The 23,152-nt window shown below is 49.1% G+C and overlaps 1 protein-coding gene across 1 annotated transcript in view; it reads left to right on the top strand.

Moving 5' to 3' along the window:
• The window catches only part of SRRM4 (serine/arginine repetitive matrix 4), a 144,860-nt gene that overhangs the window by 80,685 nt on the left and 41,023 nt on the right, over positions 1-23,152 (top strand). The gene's annotated exons all lie outside the window — the stretch shown is intronic.

Below are 23,152 nucleotides of genomic sequence, written 5' to 3'. Positions count from 1 at the left end.
ACCACTAAGCCAACCGGCCAGGGCCTATTATATATATATTTTTAAGGAGAGAGAGAAAGAGAAAGAGAGGGGAAGAGAGAGCGAGAAAGAGAAGCATCAACTTCTTGTTCCACTTAGTTATTCCATTTAGTTGTGCACTCATCGATTGCTTCTTGTATGTGCCCTGGCCAGGGGTGTCAAACCCGCAACCTCTGGTGTGCTGGGTTAATGCTTCATCCACGGAGCCAGCTGGCCAGGACCTGGGCTCATTATTAATAACGCTGCTGCTGGCGGTAATGGTGTGATGGCAGGGCAGGGCGGGGCCATTGCAGGGTGCATTGCATGTGCCCTCCCAGCTAAGGGAAGCATGCCTCTTACCTTCCTGTCCTCTTCCTGCTTGCCCTGGGATTTAGTAAGGGGAAATTAATATATATATATATTATATATATATTTTATATATATATCTCATATTCCATGGGCATTTCTGATGTTCCTGGCTTTATTGAGGCCCCCTTGCCCTCTTGATCTCATTCCACACTCACTATAAATAGTTCTGGGAAATGTGTTATCCTCACCCTCAGTAAACATTTATTACATGCCTATTAATCCCTGTGTTGAAACTGTGGGTGTAAAGATGAGTAAGAGCTGCTCCTATTGGCTCCCAGCCAGGTGGGCTAGCAAATCAGATATATAAATTATTTAAATAGTCTAAAGCAGTAGTTATCGCCCCTGACTGTATTAGAATACATTTCTGAAAGGAAGGAAGTGTTTAAAAAAAATACCAATGTCCAGCCCTGGCCAGTTGGCTCAGTGGTAGAGCATCAGTCCAGTGTATGTAAGTCCCAGGTTCAATTCCCAACCAGGGCACACAGGAGAAGCACCCATCTGCTTCTCCACCCTTCCCCCTCTCCTCTCTTTCTATCTCTCTCTTCCCCTCCCACAGCCAAGGCTCCATTGGAGCAAAGATAGCCCGGGCGCTGAGGATGGCTCCTTGGCCTCTGCCTCAGGTGCTAGAATGGCTCTAGTTGCAACAGAGCAACATCCCAGATGGGTAGAGCATCGCCCCCTAGTGGGCATGCACGGTGGATCCCAGTTGGGCACATGTGGGAGTCTGTCTGTCTGCCTCCCTGCTTCTCACTTCAGAAAAATACAAAAAATAAACAAACAATCAAACAAACAAAAAAAGAAACAGTGCCCAGGCCCCTGCCCTAGAGACCCTGCTGTTTAATTGGTCTGAGGTGGTCCAGGACAACAGCATTTTTGAAAAGTTCCCCTGGGAATTCTTATGTGAAACCACTGGTCCAGAGGCCTGGCTGGTTCTTTAAAAGCCCTTAAATAATCCTACAAATAAGCCAGCTAATTCACCCCTTCAACTGTGGCACACCAACGACAAGGGACGTTGCAGTCCTTGAGTGAGAATGATCTCCCATATGGGACAGAAGAGAACGCCTGGCTGTGTGGGAGCTACTCAGAGGGAGGCGGGACTGAGGAGACTTCAGGCCCAGCTGGCATCTGAGCGAGTCTTAAAGGAGCCGCAGTGAGAGGAACCAGGTCTCTTCCGTGGAGAACAGGGTCCCTTCTCTAGGGGGCTGATGGGTTGTGCAAATGGTTGTCCCGTGATCGTTGTCCCTAATCTTTAGACCAAAATAAATGTTGAGTTGATCAACACCTCAAAAAAGGTTAGTAATTTTGGATTTTTCTTATTCATTCATAAAACATCCAACAGATATTTATGGAACACTTACTATGTTTCTCGCCAGCCATTGTTTCTTCTCAGTAAAGAAAAAAGAGCAGGATAAAAATAAAATCAAAATTTTCTGATATTAGAAACTACTCATGTAGTTTTGGACTGCATGTGTTGTGGGCTACATGATGATGATGATGATGGTAAGCTGCCATGTTTGAGGGTTTATTATGTATTAGCTCCTGTGCTGAATATTTTGCGTGGATCATTTAATGCTCACAATAGCCCTTTAAGGTGAGCATTATGGTTCCCATTTTACAGATGAGAAAACCGAGGCTCCAAGAGGAGCAGTAATGTCACAAGCTGGTAAGGGATGGAGATGAAAATTCCGGGAGAGGCACTGGTGTCGTGGAAGACCCCTGGTCTCATGGGTAGGACGTTTTCAGGCTCTGGGTCAGCCCTGTCACTCACATGCTTTGTCACCTCGGGTGAGTTATACCCCATTTCTCTCCGTGCCTGGGTTTTCTTGTCTGTGAATTAAGACTCTGAGGCTCTCAGGGCTTACCATGATTTGATGCAGAGGTGAAAAGTACAGAAACATCGTAAGACAGGTTGGGAGGGAAGGAAGTGAGGGCCAGTCCCGCGGATGGAAGGTTTATTCTGGGACATCGTCGAGGTCTGGTACTCAGCCACCCGAAGGAAGTGGAAGAGGACAGCTGGCACTTCGCTGACTCAGAGGAACGGCCAGCGGGGAGGAGGGAACCAGAGCGCTGAGGATCTGTACAATCAGGGAGAACGTCCCCATGATTTGCTATTATAACTCTCAATAACAAAGTCTGGGGCTCCAGAGTTAGTGCTAATAGCTGGTTGAAGGAGGTGTGTGTGTGGGGGGGGAATGAATTTAAATTTTCACAAAACCGCTTTTTGGGAAAGAGTCTGGGCCCCTAAATTTAAAGGGGGTATTTTTAGCACTTGTAATCAAACCACTGCGTAAACACATCTGCCAGAGTGTCGGCATCAGAACGCCTGCCTTCGCTGGCTTCATCTCACACGATCTCGCCGCTCTCCTGGGACTGAGGAGGGTCTCACTGATTTTCTTCCTTTCCTTACGGTTTTCCAAATCAAGTGAGGGAGAAAGTCAGATGGAATTATTTTTTTTTCCTGTTGAAAGAGTGGCAACTAAATTCTCAGTCTTGAGCGAGTTTAAGAATCACGTGGGAACTTTGTCTACAGTGCCAGTTCCCGGGCCTCGTCCCCAGATTCTGGAGGTCGGTGAGGGCCCAGGACTCTGCATTTCACACAGATATGCCGGTAGAGGGGGCCCGTGGACCATGCTGAGAAATACCAGACATGGGAATCCCAGACCTTGGATTAGATTTTGGCTCCATTGTGGGCCAGTTATTGACTCTGGGCAAGTTACTTCACTTTTTTTTTCCTTTTTTAAATATCAATCACTTCATCTGTAAAAAAAGGATATTAGCAGCATCAACCCTGAAATTTTGTTGTGAGGAGTATATTCAACATATTAGCTTAGCACAGGGCCAGGCATGTAAATCAACAATCCACAAATGTTAATTATTATCATTATTGTTCATTATAACTACCTGGGAGTTCTGACTTCTGACTCCGGGTCCCATATTGACAGAGTGGGAATAATTATAATAATACCTTAAAAATTAGCTTTAATTCAAGGTATAATAATTTAAGGTATTGTAATAATACCTTAAAAATCAGCTTTAAATGAGAATATGTCTTCAAAGCTCTTAGCAGACAGCCTGGCACATAATTATTTGTTCAATGAATGAACAGATGAATGAATGATTGAAGTCAACTCTTGCCTTCCACAAACTACAGACAATGAGTGACTTACAGAGAGTGTCCCCTCTTGGGCACCATGAAGAGGCCTGCCGCAGACACCCAGCATTTGGTTCTTGGACTCTAGACCCTCTTGGAGTCATTGTGCTTTCACTCTCTAATTTTTTTTTTACAGAGACAGAGAGAGAGTCAAGTCAGAGAGAGGGACAGATAGGGACAGATAGACAGGAACAGAGAGAGAGAGAGGAGAAGCATCAATTCTTCACTGTGGAACTTTAGTTGTTCATTGATTGCATTCTCATATGTGCCTTGACCGTGGGGCTACAGCAGACCGAGTGACCCCTTGCTCAACCCAGCAGCGACCTTGGGTCCAAGCTGGTGAGTTTTGCTCAAACCAGATGAGCCCGCACTCAAGCTGGCGACCTCGGGGTCTCGAACCTGGATCCTACACATCCCAGTCCGATGCTCTATCCACTGCACCACCGCCCAGTCAGGCTCACTCTCTAATCTTGATGTTGCTATAAACCTTACCTGCTCCCAAAGGCACTCTGGCTCATCTATCTGAAGAACAGTTCACTAGATCTGGCTTATTTGGTGGCTCTGAAGATTCTCCCCCACCCAGAGGTAACGTGGGAATTTGCGGGGAGGCAGGTAGGATGCATGCTATTCACATGCCTGCCAAGTATCATGTTTGTGAGTTTGGGAAAGCCACAGCATTTCTCTGGGCCTCAGTCTACTCCTCTGTGGGAGTTGTTGAGGGACTCTGGCCATCCCTTCTTTCCTGGTATCGTGAGCATCCATTTGCACACCTGTCGTGCACTGAGCTGTGAGGTAGTGTAGGGAGAGATCTCATCTTTGTCAATTCTCTGAAGCTGAGGGACCCAGCTCAGTTCTGAGAAAGTACAAGTGCCCGTTAAGTGGGGACTACTTGACTGAAGAAATGAATCAGGGGTGTCCCCAAGAGCTCTGGTCACTGCTACCCACATCCGAAAAGGACCAGGAGAACAAGCAAACAGTGAGCCTTATCACACTCACCCCTAGTCAAGAAAGCATCCCAGATGAGAGATGGTGTTTTTGATGCTTTTATTCATTTAACAAAGACTTTAAGCAGGGCTGGACACTGCGCTAGGTTCTAGGAACAAAATAAATCAACAGAACAAAGACCCTGCCCCGACGGAGTGCACAGACCATTGTTATTTCAGGTTATGCTCACTGTGATAGGAGGTGGCCACAGGGAGTGGCCTCCAACCCAGGCAGGCGGAGAAGGGGTTCAAGGAGATGCGATGTTGGGAGGTATTAGTCAGGTGGGGGAGGGGAGGAAAGGGTTTCCAAGTAGAGGGAACTGAATATGCAAAGGCATGAAATCAAGAATGCGTAAAAGGTTTGGGGGAACTCCATTGGGTTGGTATGCTGGGATCCAAGGGTGTGTAAAGCATGGAGAAATGATTGGCTGGGACCAGACCATGTCCGGCCTCCTGAACCATGGTCGGGAGTCCGGACTGCTCTCATCTCAGCAAGACTCCAGTGAGGGGATTTCATCAAGGAAGTGATTCCGTGAGGTGTGCTTTATAGAGAGGCCCCTCGCTGCGATGGAGGAGAAAGATAGGATGTCCTCCCTCAGAGATGGGAGACAGGGGGACCAATTAGAAGGCTCTATAACCCAGGATCTGAATGGCAGAGATACTTGTCAGAGTAATTTCTTTGAGAGATTTGCCTGCTTGATTGCCAGAGACCTTCCCTGAGCCCCCGTGTACTCACAGCAACTCCAGACCGTGCAGAGAAAAGCCATTTAATCACGTTCGCCAGCTGCATTGCACGCTCAGCTCTGCCCAGCGGTCACATTCCTTGTCAGGACAATTGTGAGTTGTACTGCAAGGAAAGGGGGACCCTGGGGTCAGCTACCCCTCAGTAAACCCCCAAAGCATCCTGTGTTGTCACATGCTTAAAAAGCTCTGGCTATTATATCTGATCGTTCCCACCTGTGAAACTGTGGGGATCGCCTAGTCAATTACTAGTCAAGTGGGGTAATGGACATTTCATTAGGAGCCTCTCCTTTCAGACACACAAGGCGGTATATGAAATGAAATGTGCTGCAGTTATTTCTTTTTCAGTCAGTGATTAGGTGCTATAATTAAGAAGGCATTGTGCCTGATTTTCAATCTTTTTTCTTTATTTAAATCTAATTGATTTTTTTTCCTCCTTGATTTAATCGGCCCGAATGCAGCTACCTAGGGCCCCTCTCCACTCAGATGCGCAGAAGAACTCTGGCGCTTCAAGATGTAGGACCTTGCCTGGAAAGTGTGGGGTGTTGGCTGGGCCTCAGCTCCGTTCCCTGTGAGCTGGGTGAGAGGGCTCAGGGTGTAAAAGAGCCCAGCCAGGTGGTTCCATTTAGGGCTAGAGAGGGAGGGGGGAAGGGCTGGTGTTAGACCTTCGAATCTTGGCTCTGCTCTGTGACCGTGAGTGAATTATTTAACCACTCTGTGCCTCAGTTACCTCATCTTTAAAATAGGGGGAATTATAGTGTTGTCCTTATAGCATTCTGATAATGGTTAAACAAGTTGTATAAATAGATAAAAACTTAGAATGATGACTGGAATATACAGTATTTACAAAAAATATGACTTATGTATTACTTTTACCATATCATTATCTACCCAGGAACTCATCTAATCCTCACAACATTTCTGTGGGATTAGGTTATTCCCATTTAAGGTAAAGAATTGGAAATTCACAGCTAGCTAGTGGCTGAGCGAAGATCTAAACCTTGATCTCAGTTACAACACCCACACTCGTGTGTTTATCCCTCCGACCCAGTGGCTTCTCCCTCCACGTGCACGACACGAGGAAACAGAAGTTTTGAAATTAAATTCTTTAGTCACGATCACAGCTAGAGGTGTCAGGATCAAGACCTGAGCCAAAATGCTCTTGGTGCAATGATGATCCCATTGTCCCTCAGCTGTCTCTCAGAGAGGGTAGGGAACTTCTTTAAAGCCACACAGCAATTAAGAGCTATGAAGAAACCTAAGTCTGCACATGAGTCCTATTGTTCTCAACCTTTTTTTTTACCCCAAACAGTCCGGCATATAACTGATGGCGTAAACATGCACCACCACCCCACCCCCCCACCTCACACATAGACCCAAGGTCACATAATGTTAACATTCTCAGCACACAGACTAATTCCACACCTTTCTTTCCTGCTCAGGGAAGCATAACAGGACACAGCTCAGGGTAGAGGACACTATAGTAGGAGGAATCTAGAATTCATCCACTTATTTACTTAACAAATATTAATTGGGCCTTTACTATATACCAGGCACTATTCAAGAATCTCAGGGAACAGCTGTGAACAAAAGAGACACACACACACAAAATCCCTGCCCTCATGAAACTTAGATTCTAGTGGGGACTAGGGAACTCATACAATAACCAACAACCAAAAAAGAAGTAAGTGGTTATATTATGTTACAAGGCAATAAGTATTTTAGGGGTCAATAAAGCAGGAAGAGAGAACACATACAACAGAAGGGGGTGTGTCCTTAAATAGAGCTTACATAGGGTTGTCAGGGGGAAAATATCACTGAGAATGTGCCATGTGAGCAAAGACTTTAAGATGAGGGAAGAAATCAAATGGATATAAGGAAGAAGACTATTTGGGGCAGTAGAAACAGCATGTGCAAAGGTCCTGAGGTAGGATTGTAATTGGCATGTCAGAGAAGCAGCCAAAAGGCCAGTGGGGCAGGAGTAGACAGAGCAGGAGAAAAGAGTAGGAACAGGGGCCAGAGTGTATGGGCCTGGTAATTTGCTTAGCTCTAGGGAAGGTATTGGAGGGCTTTGAAGAAAGGAGTACTATAATTTGGCTTAAGTTTTAATAGGATCCCTACTGCTGCCTTCTGAGGAATGGATTGCAGGAAGGCGAGGGTGGAGGCAGAAAGGCTTATTGGGCACTTACAATAGTGCTGGTGAGAGATGATGGGAACTTGAACCAGGGTGGTAGCCACATGGGAGGAGAGAACTGATTGGATGCTAGATATGTTTTGAAGGTAGCATCTAGATTGGCTGATAGGTCAGACGAGAAGTCTGAGAGAGCGAAGTCAAGGACAACTCCAAGGTTACCATTTCAAGTCACCATTAACTGAGATGAGGAAGATTTGTGTATTTATACGTTTATTTTCACTGGAAGCCACTCCCAAATGGCCCTCCTTCATAATCATTAGTAACAGACCCATGACAGAGCTTACCATTGATCGTGACAGATCCATGTGTCACGCTGTGGCTGACAACCGCTGCGTTGCTCTGCAGGGAGACCTCCCTCCCGCAAGCTGGTGGCGGCTTGTTGGTCTCAAGATCAGTCGCCTTATTCCACAGGACTTATTAAGAGTGCCTGAACTCCCAGTGAGGGGTCTCTGAGGGCTCCCCGGCTCCTCTGAACAGGAGCCAAGACCGTCAAGAGAAGAAGCCCCACAACCTGTCCAGCCTCTGTCCCCGCCCCTCCCCTGTTAGGTGTGCAGACAGTGGAGCCCCCTCCCTGCCTCCACTGTGGATAATTCCACCCCCAGCCTTCTCTCTCCTCCTTCCATCTCCCCCATCTTTCTCCCAGCTGACAGAGTTTGGGGAAACGTGGACCCGAGTGGGCTTCGGCTGGAAACTCCTGATCTCCAATGGGCTGCTCTCTGGCGAGAGGGAGAATGTTTTGTGACTTCTCCCCTGTCTTTTAAAATGGCAACAAAAGGCAAATCCTGTTTCATGCCGAGACTGTGCCAGTGCCTAAGGATGCATTCGGAATGCCAGGCCAAACCGGCCAGGCTGGCGATTTAGCCTGGGCTGTGGTGGGAGGGGGCGTCCCTCGCCACCAGCTCTGCACACAGCCGCCCAGCTGGACTCCTCGCCCTTGTGCCAGCCCTGCGCCAGCCCTCCAGCAGCACGGGCAGGGATGGGGCTTCGAGCCCTCATCGGAGTAGCCTGAAGGGTGGGGTGTCAGGGCTCCACCGCTCTGCTCAGCACCCACCACCCGCTGGGTGCGTGACTTGGAGTGGGTAGGCTCTCCTCTTGGAGCTGTATCAGAAGAAAGGTTTGAGCAGGGGCACTTAGCTGCCCCCTCTTAGAATACTGAGCAGAGCAGAAGCTCCCGAAATGTCTCGGGAGGGAGAGAAAGAAAGCAGGAAGTAAGATGAGAGACGTCATTTCTTAATTAGTAAACAGAGCACTTACCATGTGCCGGGCACCGTTCCAAGAGCTTTACATATACCCACTATTAATCCCTGAAATAACTGTGCAGTAGGCACTATTGTTACCCACATCTTACAGATGAAGAGCTGAGGCCCCGAGAGGCGAAGTTCGTCACCCACGGTCTCAGTGTGGCCAGACCAGGGTCTGTGCCCTGCGGTCGGGCTCCAGGCCCTGCCCGTAAGGTCACACTGTGCTGCATCTATCAGGGAGAATGCCCCGAGCCAAGGTGGCAGAGCTGTTCAGGGCCCTGCGAGAACTCCAGGTGTCACAGAGAATGTGACAGAGCATGACACACCTGGACAGGTCACCTGGGTCGTGGGCCTTGAAGGCCCGGAGAGCCAGTTGAGAAGTCCACTTGCTTCTTGGGGCTATGCAGAAGGGCGCGGCATGATCCACCTCCCGTTTTTTGGAAAGTAACCCCGCCCTCTGCATGGAGAGTGGGACTGGCAGGGCCAGAGCAAAGCAGGAGGCTGTGGCAGGTGTCTCGGTGAGAGAGGATGGTGGCTTGGACCGGGGAGGGGACGGTGGAGATGGAGGGAGGGAGATGATGCTGAGATGCTTTGAAGTGAGAATGGTCAAGATTTGCTGATGGGCTGGATGTGCGGGTCAGCAGAGCAGAAGCTTCAGGGTGGTGGCTGGCGTGCCACGTGGATAAGGCGGTGGACAGCGGAACTGGGGAACAGTGATGTGTGGGGGTTTGGACCGGTTCATTTCCAGGTGCCTGTGGTGTTTCCATGAGCAGAGAGCTAAAGGAGGCAGTTGGGCACCGGAGTCTCAAGGTCAGAGACAAGAGACAACCAGGATGACCACACACTCTGGGTGCTTATTATCAGTGTCCCTTTGATCCCCACAGTGTTCCAATTGGAACAATGAATTATATGACGTTTCTAGATGAAGTGACCCTGCCATGTGACATGTCTTGATATGAGGACATATGGATCCAGGTTCTCTCCCATCTTATACACACACTCATCTGGACAAATCCTGTATATTCATGTGGATAGTCTTAGCTGGAAGCAGTAAAAGTATGACGGTAATATGCAGTTCCTAGGTGGGCCGTTTTGTTATGGTCAGGGAGCACTGGACTAATCTAAAGACCTTTGCTTCGGCCCTGCCTGCCGCCCACACACACACTTGTCTAGGCCTCAGATCCGACCAGCAGGGATATTTGTACAGGGGACGAGGGCTGTGTCCATCTCCCACCAATAGAATGGGTAAATGGTGGAATTGAGACATATCAATGCATTTTTAAGGTGTTTTCTTTTTTAAATTAAAGTTTTTTAATTGAGAGGTGGGGAGGCAGAGAGACAGACTACCATATGTGCCCCGATCGGGACCCACCTGGCAATCCCATTACAGGGCAATGCTCTGCCCATCTGGGGTCGTTGCTCCATTGCTTGGCAACTAAGCAATTTTAGTACCTGAGGCGAGGCCATGGGTCCATCCTTAGCACCCAGGGCCAACTTGCTTGAACTAATTGAGCCATGGCTGCAGGAGACAAAGAGAGAGAGAGAAGGAGAGGGGGAGGATTGGAGAAGCAAATGGTTGCTTCTCCTGTGTGCCCTGATTGGGAATCGAACCTGAGACTTCCACAAACCAGGCTGATGCTCTACCACTGAACTAACTGGCAGGTCCTTTTAAATTAATTTTAGAGAAAGAGAGGAAGGGAGAGAAAGATTTGTTTTTCCACTTACCCTTGCATTCGGAGGTTGATTTCTGTATGTGCCCTGACCAGGGATCAAACCCACAACCTTGGTGCATCGAGACTGCTATGACCTTTCTTTTCCAGTCAAATTGTATTCCAAAGCGACCCAAGTGGCCAGTATTTCTTTCCACGTAAAGAAGGTGCTCTACTGAAAATCTACAAAGGCACATCCCTGCTGGGCTTATGCAAAAGCATGCCACAGAGCCTTTGCACTCAAGAAAGAGTTGAGTGGAGCAGCACCTGGCTTTCCAGTTGTGTAGTTCCCATCTTTGCCACCAGCATATAGCAAAAAAAAGAAAACCCCAAAAACTGTAGGAAGGAACCAGAGCTCCAGTCTCTGAGGGCAACCAACATTCTCAAACAGGATTCTGAACCTAGGAAAGTAACTTCTCAAATTCCTCACTACCAGTGTCTTTGCCTCCAGCTCAGGAGTGTCCATGGTGACAGAATGCACAAGGCAGCTTTTCCATGATTTCTGATCTCTGGCTTTACACAGCAACTATACAGCTATAGAAGGTCCCATTGCACAGTGATTTTAGAGTCCCAAAGCAGGGGGCATTATTGAGGTTCAAAGGATCCACAGGTGGCCATGGAGCCCAGCCCAAGAGGCACTGTGGTGTAGGGCATGGATTCCGGAAGCAGACTGTCTGGGTTCAAATCCCATCTCTACCACCTATTAGCAGGACCTCTTCCTGCCTCAATTTCTTCATTGGGAGAGTGGGGTTGATCACTGAACCAGCCCCAAATAATTGTGCTGAAGATTATTAGAAGAAACAAATGCAAAACACTTGGAATAGTGCCCAGCACAGAGCTGGTGCTCCGTGAATAGCCACTGTTATTATTAGTAGTAGTATTAACATTTATACTAGTGCTGTCAGTTATTAACCAATCTAAAAATGGATGCAGGTGGAAGAAACCAGGGTAAGGAACGAGGAGGAAAGGAGAAGAAACAGGGTGTTCTGGCTGCCAGGACCTTGCTCAGAAGCCCCCAGGGGTCTGGGCGATGACATTTCATTCAGACTTTTCTTTTACAGGAATGAGAAATGCAGGTTCTGTGTCAGAAATCATTGCAAATTCCAAATTAGTGAGGTTTCATGGTCTGTGGAAAGGCGCTGGAGGGAAAATTGGTCGACGGGGTGTTTTTTAGCTGTCGGAGCAAGCTGGCTGATTGATCGTCTCAGTCAATAGACTGTGCAGACGGCAGCCTGGGAGCCGGGCACAGGCGAGGGAATAGGGAGAAGACGGAGCACCAGGCAGGGTGGAGGAGGCGGGCGTGTGGGCAGCAGTAGAAAGGGACATCGTTACTCCACAAGCTGGGTTGACACAGTCTGGGGCCAGGGACATGTGGCCGCAGGCCCTTGAGAACTCTGGGCTTCCTCACTTGCTCACTGGGTATCCTTAAGCAAGTCACTGCACCTCTCTGAGCTTCTGTTTTCTGATCTAAATATGACCTTTACAACACCCACTTCAAGAGCTTATTATGGGAATTCAATGAAATAATGGGTTTTAAATGTCTGATGAGGAGTTTGGCTCATTGTAGATGCTCAATAAATATGAGGCCGCTTTACTCTAACTCAGTGAGTTGGGGGAGTTGGTGTGCCCGTGCAACAGCCTACGAACTCAGGAGCTGTGTATGGAGATGACAACTCTCATCCTTAAATTGGCTAAAGAGCCACATTTTAGGTTCTGGGCCCTACAAAACCACCCCTGAGGCCCTGGCCGGTTTGCTCAGTGGTAGAGCATCGGCCTGGCGTGTGGGAGTCCTGGGTTCGATTTCCGGCCAGGGCACACAGGAGAAGCGCCCATCTGCTTCTCCACCCCTCCCCCTCTCCTTCCTCTCTGTCTCTCTCTTCCCCTCCCGCAGCCAAGGCTCCATTGGAGCAAGGTTGGCCCCGGTGCTGAGGATGGCTCTATGGCCTCTGCCTCAGGCATTAGAATGGCTCTGGTTGCAACAGAGCAACGCCCGTATGGGCAGAGCATCGCCCCCTGGTGGGCATGCCAGGTGGATCCCGGTCGGGTGCATGCGGGAGTCTGTCTGACTGCCTCCCCATTTCCAACTTCAGGGAAAAAAAAACCAAAAAAAAAATCCCACCCCTGAAATGTTCAGAAAGGGGTAAAGAGATGGGAATCACTTAGATCCAGAGAAGAATTGACTCACAAAAATCTCAGAATTAGACAGGCTCTGCAGAGTTCATTGGGGCCAATCCCATCTCCAGGGTGCCAAGCTATTCCAGGCAGACTGGAAGCAATGAACTCCTCAAGGATGACTGGGAAAGGATAAATCATAAGGCTCCCCACCAAGCAGAAATTCTTCATCACATGACGGAGCGACCAAGCTTCTTTCAATAGTAATTGCAATTATAATGACAATAGTAAGACACTTTTCTTAGCTTAATAAGTATATATTTCCCACCACCATGTCAATGCATAAGGTATTATACCCATTTTTAAAATGAGAAAACTGAGGCTTACACAGATCAGGGACCTTGCTTGAGGTCATGCTGCAACATCTGGAGGTATTTATTATACAAAAAGCTGTTGGAGCAAAGAATTTATTCCTATGGGGAGAGGGTCAGTGGGATTAGAAAGGGCAGGTGTGGTAGTTGAGCTGCGCCTTGGAGGATGAATGAAGCCTTTCCCGGCAGAGACCGGAAGGGGGGCACCAAGAACAGAGGCATCAGCTTGAGCAAAGACAGCCAATCCTTCTGCCCCAAAACCTATTTCCAGTGAATAATTACAATGACAGCTAACATTGATGAAATGCTTACTCTGCACCAGGACTGGTGTTAAGCGCTTGACGAGCATCATGTCTATGAGCTGGACATTATCATTAACCCCGTCTTGCAGAAGAGAGATGAAGTGACTAGTCCAAGATCACAGCTTGAACATGGCAGAACCAGCCTCTGAACACCAGCCTGCCTGATTCCAATGCTCCTGATGGTTCCTGGCTGTTCAGTGGATGCCCATTGTCAACAGAGAAACCATGGATCCTAAAGAGACCTCTCTGCCCTTGTGGTAAGGAGGGTCTGCCCGGAGATGCCCTGGTCTGTCCCTGCCACAGCCCCCCCACCAGTCCTCTTGGAGCCAAGGGGGACCCATCAGAGTTGGTGGAAGATGATCAAGAAGCTGAATTCCCAATAAACACAAAGCTCTCTAACAAACCCACAATCCTGCAGAAATGAGTTTTACTTTTAAACCACAGGTGAGAGTCCCAGTGGAGACACTGGCCTTTCCCATCAACTCCTTAATTAGAATTACTGTGGAGAAGCCATTTCCAACAGATGGGACAGCTGGATGCCGGGGCTGGCATTGAGAAATGGCCACTTCCGTGTAAAGCCCGGTGTCTGTTCTCTCCAGGGGTCCCTCTCTCCCACAGGGACTCCTTTGTCAGAGAAGAATGATAATGGCAAAACAGGGGGCCTCTGGGACAATGAAGGGAGAGTGAATGGAAAGGGTGTGATTTGACAACTCGCTGGTGATTGGTGCTAGAGCTGCTGAGGCGGAGTCTTCTGAGAGCTTTCTGCTGATTGGTGGCATTATGATGGACCAACCTCTCCATTCATTCTGCTGCCTCCACCACCACCACCACCACCACCACCACCACCATCATCATCAAATAACATATATCAAGCTCTTATTATTACATGTCCAGGAAATGTGCTAAGCATTTTACAATTACCTTGTAAGGCAGGTAATAGTAACATGTGCATTAACATTTCACATCCTCAGATTGGAAAACAAAGGCCTGATGACATTGAAGAGCTTCCTGCGGCCCCACACAGCCCAGAAGCAGCCAAGCAGAGATTCAAACCCACCTCTGTCTGACTCCAGACAATACAGAACTGAACTATTGTTTTGCATCTGGTAGTCTGATTGAGAAACACTTGGTCTGAGTCTATGATTTTGGTGGAATTCATAAGATACAAAGCCCGAGGAAGGGGTCCGGGTGCAGGTGACTTCCTGAGGGCCTGCTCTCAGGAGAAGAGGGGTGAGTAAGCCAGACCAGGGGCAGAACACTGAGGATGGCGTAGTTTCACTCAAGTGCAGCCTCACCCGCTCTCGTGGGGATCTCTGGGCTACCTTGAGGCAAGCGGGTGGTCTTTTGTAAGCTTCTGTTAATTACTCATTGGCTATTGACTGCCTTTCCTCTCCGCCACCCAGAGGTGGACAGAACCTTCTGGAAGAGAGCACCTGTGAGGCATTTTGCAGCCAACACTCATACCGACCCAGGATCTGACCATCAGCAGCTACTAAAGCTGCAGGAGGACTGAGTGGTGGTGCCTGCTCAGCCCCTACACTCGCCCCGGGCCCTTGAGAGCAGGACGTGACCTCTCTAGATCTCAGCTCCGCCGGGGTTGGGTTGCGTGTTCTCCGAGGGCTGGCCCAGCGCTGACAAGTTCTGACTCTGTGATCTGACCACGCAGCCCCTGCCCCAGCTGGCTAGCTCTGTCTCTTCCGTATCCTGGGTGGAGAGACAGGACCCCTCGGGCAGTTCCAACAGTGTGAGGCTGAGGTGTCTGACTGCTTCCCGGTGGGAGCCCTTTATCTCATTTCCCTGCTATGTTATTTTAAAACTAAACAAGCCCAGACCTAAGGAGCTCATGGCCTGCCATGGAGATTGGTGGCTTGTCTGTTCTATCCTCCCTACAGATTTTAGTGGCAGTTTACTCTCTGCTTGTTAGGAATTTTCTTTCAAACCTCAGCCTAGAGAAGGATGTGTGTATGTGTGTGTCTACAGGAACATGAAGTCCCAACTGTGCCATATTCTCAGAAGCCCCCCTCCCTAGCTGATGAAACGGTCCAATGGGTGACTCGGGCAGGACAGGGGAGGCTACTGAGAAAGAGAGAAAGAAGCCGGAACACAGCGTGGAATGGGAAAGAGCCATTGCTAAGTTCAGAAGTAGCCACTCAGCTGGGTGGAGGGCAGCCAAGGCCCCGGTGTCGGGAGGAGCTCCCAGACCAGCCCTCAAGGGCACTCCAACCTCCCTGCCCTTCCCCTTCCCAGAATCCCTTGCCGTGGCTGTTTGTGCGGAGGGGATCAGAGTCAGCAGTGTGTAAGTCCCCAGAGGCAGGCTCCGCCAGGAAGGCTGGAGAACAATGTCACCTGTTCCTGGAAAGTGTGGATAGTTCAAGGTGACCATGTGCCAGAGACGGCGCTGGACAAGCAACATGTCAGTTCATCCTACCTGTAAGGTGCGTAGGATTTGTGATTTCACCAGAGAGGGAAAGAGACTTGCCTGAGGTCACCCAGCAGATGAGTGAATGACTGAGTAGTGAAAGAGTGAGTAAACGAATAGCTGACGAAGGCATGGATGAATGAACGCAGAAACAAGAAATGAATCAGTGCATCTAAATCAATGAATGGGAGGAGGCAGGCACTTGATGAGTATATTTTAAGAGCCAGTCTCGTGGCTGGGACACTTCTATTGAGTCGTCTTGTTATCCTCGAATCCCACTGGTACGATGCCATCAGGGCTTACCCGCCTCTCATTTCCCAGTTCACTCCAGCCAGGTGCTCCAGCCGTGCACTTCCCAGCACATCCACTCTCCTGGTTTTAAATACTGTCTAAATGCTAACATCTGCCTCGCCAATGCATTTCCCCAGTGCTAAAGTCTTCTCTGAATTCCTGTCTCATGTCCCCAACCGCCTACCTGCCATCTCCAAATGGATGTCTAATTGGCATCTCAAAACTAACACGTCTGAAACTGAGCTGCAGAGAACCTGTCCCAAACACTGTTTCCCACTGGCAGCTGACCCAGGCTCACTAATTGGCAGCTTCATTCTCCTTACTGCTCAGAACAAACACCTTGGAGTCACCCTGGGCCCCTCTCTTTCAGCCACCCTAACCAATCTGTGAGCAAACACTGTTGGTTCCAGCTTCAATAATCTATCCAGAACCTGACCACTTCTCACCGCTACGGCCGTGATAACACAGATCCCAGCCCTCGTCCTCTCTCGCCTGCGTTGTTGCAGTAATCTCTTCTCTGGTCTCCCTGCATTTAATCTAGCCGCCTTGCCGTCTACACTCAGCAATCCGCCAGAGAGACCCTTGCAAACCTAAATCAGATTATATGTCTCCCCTGCTCAGAACCCCACAATGGCTTCTCATCTCATTCAGAGAAAAAGCAAAGTTCTTGCAGTAGCCTATCAGACGGTCCGTGATCTGGTCTGCCATGACCTCTCTGACATCACCCCTGACTATTCTCTGCCTTGCTCCCTCTGTTCTAGCCTCAATGCCTCTAGTATGTTCCTACCCCAGGGCCTTTGCATTGGCTGTGCCCTATGCATGTTCTGCTTGTCGCCCAGGCATGTGTGAGGCTCATTCTCTCATCACCTTTGAGTCTTGCTCAAGTGTTACTATCTCACCGAGGCCTTCTCTGATCACCCCATTTAAAATTGCAGCCCCTTCCCAGCAGCATTCCCAGCCTCCCTTCTGCTTCATTTCTCCTCTATTGCACTCACCGTCTTATATGTTTATGACTGAATTATGTGAATTTTCTGCCCTCCCCTTCCCTCTGCCCATCCCAGTAGAATGCAAGCTCTACCAGGCAGGGATATTTTTCCCCCCTTGGTTTGTTCTTTCTGTTGTGTCTCCAGTACCTAGAACAGAGTCCACATAGAGTAGGTGCTCAGTGAATTATTTGTTGAATCAATGAATAAATGAAGAGTGAGTGAAGGGTCCTCCCTGGTGGCACTTTCTGGGACCAGTTGTCACTCTCCCAGCTCCTGAACCACGGCCCCTCCTACTGTGGGTTCAAGGTTTCCTGTCGAGCTGCAGACTTCTGCCCCATCCCCAGCAGATCTGGTGCCTCCTACTCCAGCAGTGGCTGTAACGAGGCCCAAAAGGGACTCACCTCGCACAGTTCTTCCCATGCTAAGAAAATAGAATCAGCCACGCACCCTCCCTGGAGAAATCTAAACCCTGTCTGCAATTCTAACTGATGCAGAGTTTCTGAGGGTGCTCCAGGCTGGACTGAGAGATGTTATTCTTGCCCATGGTGAGACCAGCTGGCAGAATCAGGGTTTGAACTCAGGTCAGCTAGACTCTGGGACCTGAGTACTTTTTCAGCATCATCATTTGCAACCTATTCGGGTGGAAAAACCACAGCATTTTGGAATTCAGCCATTTCTCAAGTTGAGGCGGCCTGCATTTCAGGCAGTTCCAAGAATCGAATGTCGTCTCCCTCACAGCAGTTTGATCCCTCACTAGGCAAGTAGGTGATTGACAGGTCAGCCTGTGGAAGGAAAAGTGATGGGGTGGATTTGGGGTTGATCGGAGGGCAGCAGGTGGATGTGTTTCCTTGATGAGAGTTCAAAACCCAGACGGGCTGGGGACCTGAACCGCTTGGCTGAGTCGGGTAAGAAATGCTGAGTTTATTTTTTTCCATATGGTTCTTTTATCCTGTGACCTAAACTTGGGAACCAAGCAATTTTTGATACACAAGAGTGTTTAGCACACACACATACCTACCTGTTTGCACACTCATACACTGTCAGCCCGGAGAACAGAACTAAACTATTCTCATCAATTGCCTGTCTGGAGAGCATGCTAGAAGACTGTGCTTGTCTGGTGAGGCCAGTCCTGAGGGTCAAGTCCAAATCCTTTATAAAATCTACGGTCTGGCTACTCATAAAAGTACGGTCCAGGGATCAGCAACATCATCTGGGAATTGGTTAGAAATGAGGAAGCTCGGGCCCTAACCCAGACCCGCTGAGTCAGCATCTGTGTGCTAACAAGATCCTTAGGTGAGTCATATGCACATGAAGGCATGAGAAGCACCTGCCCACAAGGCCCTGAAGGATCCAGCCCCTGTCTTCCTTCCTAGCCTCTACTTCTTGCTTTTTTTTTTTTCACCTCCCATGTTCATTACAACATTATTTACAATAGCCAAGACATGGAAACAACTTAAGCGGTCATCCACAGATGAATAAAGAAGTTGTGGTACATATATTCAGTGGAATATTATGCAGTCATGAAAAAGAAGGAAAGCCTGTCATACAAGACAACCTGGATGGACTTGGAGGGTGTTATGCTAAGTGAGGCAAGCCAGTCTCAGCTCTTGTTTTCCACCCTTCACCCCGACTGTCTCCCACCTTCCTGCCTCCTCTGCAGTAAGAAGTCCACTGTTGTGTCTTGGTGGTGCTGGGCCTTGGCACAGTCTACTCTGCTCTCCTGACCAATTTCCATACATCGTTCGAGAAGCTTTTCATGGCCACCTGCCCACGTGCACCAGGCTGGATTAGGTGCTCTCTCTGGTTTATGGTCCTCAGGGCTTCTACTCATCAGAGAACTTACTGTATCACCTGGTAACTCCTAGCAGAGGGACCCTTCTCCCCTGCCAGGCTGGGAGTTCCTTGAGGGCAGAGATGGGTCTTAGCTACTTTGGGTCCTTGGAATCTGATACTAAGTAGGTGTTTAGTAAACAACTGTTGACAAAATGAATGAAATAATGAGAGAGATGCCAGCCTCATAAAGCTTCCCTTTATTTCTCATTCAGTTTCTCCCAAGATGAACATGATTGCCCACACATGCAAATGGTGTTGTTCCAGTGATGTCTCTGGAATCCCCCATCTCACCCCAAGCACCAATGCTTTCTGCCCTTTATAGCAAAGCTCAGAGTCATAGCTCCCGCAGATTATCCCAAACCAGCCTTAACTAGTCTCAAAAAGGATTTGGTACTCAAACTTCAGGCCAGGATACTAACAGGGCCCATACTGAAGTTTCAGCAGCCCAGGCACAAATAAGCTATAAACCCATCTTGTCTATGGGCTGGCCCCCATGATAAGCCTTGGGCTGTCTGGTGGACTCACGAGCTGAGGGTCTGGGCCTTCACTCCCTCCTGAAACAGGCAGATTGTAGGTGTTTGACCAAGTGCAGGAACAAGGATGGGTCACTCATAGCCCTGGAAGCAAGTGTAGACCAAGAACCCAGGGCGTGAGCCTCAGACAGGAAGCAAGACCCTTTGCCTCCCAGGCCTCGGTGTCTTCATCTGCATAATGGAGTTGAGTTCACCAAATTGAGTGCCTTACAGAGGCTTGCCAGCATCAGGTGAGACCCTGGTCCAGCAAATGCTGTGCCCCCAGGAGAAGCTATCAGTGGGATGGAGGCACGAAGTGTCGGGGATGTCCCAAATCTGACCAGCAAGTGCCATTCCTGTGTGTAGAGTAGAAGATGCAGGCCAAACCTTGAGTTGTAGCCTCTCCTCCAAATGCGCAAGGCACGTCCGTCCCTGTCTTGCAGGGTAATTACGCCCCCGTTCACTACTTCCTTACATTTTCAGTGTTTCCTAGATGGCTCTCAATGATCCTCAGTTGACTCTTCTGAACACACAGGGCAGGGTGTTCCTGCCACTTACTGTTCTGGGTCTCAGTTTCTCCGTAGGTACAGTTGGGGCTGACCATGCTTCCTCCTGGGTGTCTTTGGAAACTTAAATGAGATGACACATGAGAAGCACTCACCCCGGCATCCGGCACAGAGCAGGTGCTTGGGACGTGCCAGCTGCTGCTACGATCAAGTAACATGGATAGAGCACTGGGCTCGGGGTCGAAGGCCACGGTTCCAGTCGCAGCTTTCCCATGAGTCACCCATGAACAGAGCCTCTTAGGCCTCAGTTTCCCCACCCTATCAGAGATGGGCCTAGGACTGGTGGCCCTTCCCAGTCTCCTGCAACGTTGTTCATCTCTGATTCCCCAAGCGACGTTAAACTGGGTTTAGTGCTTGAAGCGCCAGGACCTGCACCCAGGCCTGGGCTGAGCAAGCACTTTGTTGGGAGAGCCATCGGGGGAGCGGCTGGGGAGTAAGGCGTCTCAGAGAGTTTTGCAGAAAGTTCAGCCCTGGCTCTTATCAGAGGCTGTAAATCTGCTGGTTGCCATGACTACGGAGAGCAGCAACTAAGCTCCAGGTCGCTGATTAGCAGGAAAGAACCAGAGTGGGGAGGCCTTGTGGAATTCAGCACTCGCGGCTCAGGGCTCCCTCCCTGCCTCTGTGAAGTGGAGCATGCAGGCCCCTGACTTCACTCTTTCAGCCGGGCCCTGAAGATCTTGCCTGCTTTTAAGTAGTTTTTTTTTTTTTTTTTTAAATGCAACATCGAAGGGCTGTATGGCAAAAAACGGGGCAGCTGCAGCCAGGATGAAGAGTTTCCCTTAAAACCCTGCCAGAACACAGAGCTGGAGGCTGGGGAGGAAGCTGGGTGCAGCAGCTGAGGGGGCTGCTGGGGCTGAGGTCCCAGTCCGCTGACAACGTGATGCATGACCTCAGACTGGTGGTCCCTGTCCCCGGACCTCTGCTTCTCTATGTGTAGGGAGAGGGTGAATCTGATCCGTGGTTCTGAGATGTGAGATCAGTCACTGGAACTCATCTGATCGTCCATTCATTCGTTCAACAAATGGTTCTTGAGGAAAAAGGCTTACCAGGTCAGGCACTGTATTCCTGGGGATTCAGTGGTGAGAAAAGTAGTTCTCACTCTCCTGCAGCTTATCTCCTAGCCCAGAAGACCAACACGTAGGAAATAAATATAAATATATAAAGTAGTTGTTTCAAATAGTAGCAGGTGCTCTGACGGAAGGCACAGCCTACTGTTCTAATGAGGCCAGTAAGAGAGGAGCAAGATTAGGTAAGGGGGTCAGGGTGGGTCTCTCTGAGCATTTGGCATTGGAATGAATGGAAGGAGCTGGCCATGCAAAGAGCGGGAGGAACAGCATGGCTGGTGGAAGGAACAGAAGGAGCAAAGGCCCTGAGTAAACGCTCTATTTTGGTTGAGGAACAGCAAGGTGGCCATGTGACTAGAGCAGAGTAAGGGACAAAGAGGATACAGGAGATGGGGTTGTAGCAGGGCAGGGGCCAGATCATGCAGAGCCTTCTCTTTTTTTTTTTAATTTTTTATTTATTCATTTTTTAGAAAGGAGAGAGAGAGGGAGAGAGAGAGAGAGAGAGAGAGAGAGAAGAGAGAGGAAAGGGGGGGGGGAGAAGCAGGAAGCATCAACTCCCATATGTGCCTTGACCAGGCAAGCCCAGGGTTTCGAACCGGCGACCTCAGCATTTCCAGGTCAACGCTTTATCCACTGCACCACCACTGGTCAAGCCATGCAGAGCCTTTTAATCTGATAATCAATCTGGAGTTTATTCACAATCCAATAGGAAGCAGAATTTCCTGGGATGTTTCTTTAAGATGCAAATACCGCGTTTCACACCTTTGAGACTAATTGATTACAGCTAAGATAGGAACTAGGAATCTGTATTTTTTTAAAGCTCCTAGGGGGCCTCTGATACTGTGCCAGGTTTGGGGAACCTCCAGCTACATGATTCCTGGGTCTCTTTCAGGTTTAAGAAAGCTGAAAAGCAAAGCATTGGAACATCTTGAAAGACGATGATAAATGTGTTATATTAGATTATGGAGGAGTCCTTTCTTCCTTCCCCCCACTGCTCCCTGTCTGCCTGGTAGAGTTAATCATGTTTCTGTTTCGTTTATAATCTCAGGTGAGGGGGTGGGCACAACACCAGGAAGGTGAAGCTAATGCTATTGGCGAAAGGACAGCCTATTGCGTCACGTTACAAATTGTAGCAACTCCATTAGAGGGATCCTCTTCAAAGCATGGCCAGGGCTTCCTCCATCCCTGACTCTGAACCCTGCAGAAGGCAGCGATGGAGGAGGCATTGTCTCCAACCTGAGCCTTGTGCCCCAGAGCCTGGCAAGTAGTATCCACCATCTCTCCTTCCTGCAGACAGCGCATGTCTCTCCGCCTGCTGTTAGCACAAGTCGCCGAGCACTTCCGCCCATTGCAGGGGCTGCTCGCCATGTATTTATTCACTGCCAACTTTCTCACATCAGCTCTTAGTGTCTGCCCACCGCAGGGTTGCCTCTGGTACAGATTTGTGTCTTGGCTTCCTCTAATGCCCCAGTGTCCAAAATGCCGTTCTCCTGTGTGTCCAATTCAGTGCTCTGCTGGGCCACACGCACACATCGATAAGCTCACTGCTCACTTTTCCCAGAGACATAGGGGGTAGACAAGAAAAGGCTTCGACGGAGCCCTTTGAGTAGACTGCAGTGTGGGCTAGCTTATTTCCACCCACTGTAACATAAAGGGATTAGCTCAAAGCTTCTCAAAAGCCCTTTCTAACTTTTTGAAACAAATGTTCTCTTTAGCCGATGCATGTGCTCTTGCATTTCATTTATTCATTGAGCGAATGTTGCTGAGTATTTACTAAGCAGCAGGCTCGGGGGCAGGAAGACAGGACCCTACGCTCAGGGAGCTCATAGTTTAGTGTGAGGAGACGGTAAATAGTAGTAACACATGTGATTAAGAGCCACTGTGGGGGGGGGGGGAAGAGCAGGGGTTAGATCTCCCAAAGGTCTCCTTCTATTACTCCATACCTCCTCTCCCGTTTCCTGGTCCTGTTATTCTGACTTATTCTCTCAATTTATTACCATCCAATAAGCTTTATTATGACTTGCTTATGTGCTTATTACCTGCTTCTCCATCTAGAATGTAAGCTCCATCTAGAATGTAAGCTCCATGATCACAGGCGACATTTCTGTCTTGTTCACTGCGCCCCACGCTTAGAGCTGGCAAGGGCACATTGCAGACACCTGAGGCATTGGGGCTCGCGAATGCTGGTTAACCTAGGCCTGGACAAGCGTGGGAGGAGCCCCTTGCAGGGGGCTGGACAGAAATTGCAAACCTTGAGTTGTCTGAAAAGGGCCGGGACAGCATTCCCCACGGACAGACTGACCTGGGCAAA

Source organism: Saccopteryx bilineata, chromosome 2, assembly GCF_036850765.1.
Source record: "Saccopteryx bilineata isolate mSacBil1 chromosome 2, mSacBil1_pri_phased_curated, whole genome shotgun sequence".
Lineage (NCBI taxonomy): Eukaryota > Metazoa > Chordata > Mammalia > Chiroptera > Emballonuridae > Saccopteryx > Saccopteryx bilineata.
Note: the sequence above shows the minus strand (reverse complement) of the source record. Positions and strands in the feature narration are given on the sequence as shown.